Raw genomic sequence first — 1,328 nt, 5'->3', positions numbered from 1 at the left:
TGAGGCCTGAAAACACCAGTAAATTCTGATTATAGCAGCCCTAGATCCACTCCTACACCTCCTTCTGCTGGGCCAGCCTGGAGGGCTGGACAAATCATGGCCTAGAGGTCTCAGCTCCAGTAGAACTTGGCCGGAACTGCTCATGGCTTTGTCCACAGTCTTTCTGGTGCTGAAGGAAGAAGATAACACACGTGGGCAAGGGGTTTGCCTCTCACTTTCCCATCTGCCTGTGTCACTGTGAAACTGTCAGTATTCCCAGAAAAACAGTAATAGTCAGCCTCATTGTCAGTCAGGGCCCTGCTGATGGTCAGGGTGGGTGTGTTCCCTGGGGTGGACCCAGAGGATGGCACAGGGATTCCAGAGGGCTGCTCACTGTCTTCATATATCACCAGCACAGGGGACTGACCTGGCTTCTGCTGCTAACAATCAGCATAATTTTCCCTCATACATCTTCAGAGCAGGTGATCCTGGCTGTCTGTCCTGGGGACGTGGACACTGAGGGTGGCTGTATCAGCCCATAGGAAGCCACAGAGCCTGCAAGAGAGGACAGGAGAGGGGGCTTGAAGATAACAAACACATTTCCAGTGGTGTCACCCTGAGGCTATGCCTGGGCTGAGCTCAGGATTCAGGACAGCACCAACTCAGGGACCTGTGAGGGCTGAGCATGGGACAGGTCTTTGGGGCAGCACCTGTGCATAGGGTGCAGAGGGGGAGGAGGAGAGGGGTCCAGGCCCTGGTGAGACACCCAGAGCTCTGTCTCCTGAGCCCGCAGCACAGCTCGTCTCCCCAGGTCTCTCTTATCTCCTCTCAGGCCCATTGGGGCAGTACGTGTTTCGTGTTTATGCAAATTTACTTCTCTGGGACTCCTCATGGTGGGATGTCACTCAGCTCAGCTCTGGGGGCAGCACAAGAAACTAAGAAAGAAGGGGTGAGTCCTCAACTTCCTCATCTGCTTCTCTAGTAAGAAAATCAGGCTGGGCCTCCAATACCTGTGAGCACAGTCACCTTCCTGGGGATTAGCAACATGTCCCAAACCTGTCCCAAAACTCTGTGTCCTGTGGTCTGTCCTAGGTCACACTGAGCAGGACTTCGGACCTTCCAGGAGACTGGCCATGGGGCTGAGCTGAGCCCTGCTGAGAGATCACTGATGACACCTGGGTCAACAGCAAGGGCACCAGAGACGTATCATCTCCCTCCTCCTTCATCTCCACTGAGGATACTGCAGAATCACTGCGACCCATCGTGGTATATATCTACATCATATACTGTGTCCTTAGGACACTTGTAGTCGTTGCATTTGGAATAGTTTTGTCATCTGAGCAACCACA

This window comes from Sapajus apella, unplaced genomic scaffold, assembly GCF_009761245.1.
Source record: "Sapajus apella isolate SASKATOON/1434 unplaced genomic scaffold, GSC_monkey_1.0 scaffold3658, whole genome shotgun sequence".
Classification (NCBI taxonomy): domain Eukaryota; kingdom Metazoa; phylum Chordata; class Mammalia; order Primates; family Cebidae; genus Sapajus; species Sapajus apella.
The sequence above is the reverse complement of the archived record's forward strand: the minus strand, read 5'-3'. Positions refer to the sequence as shown.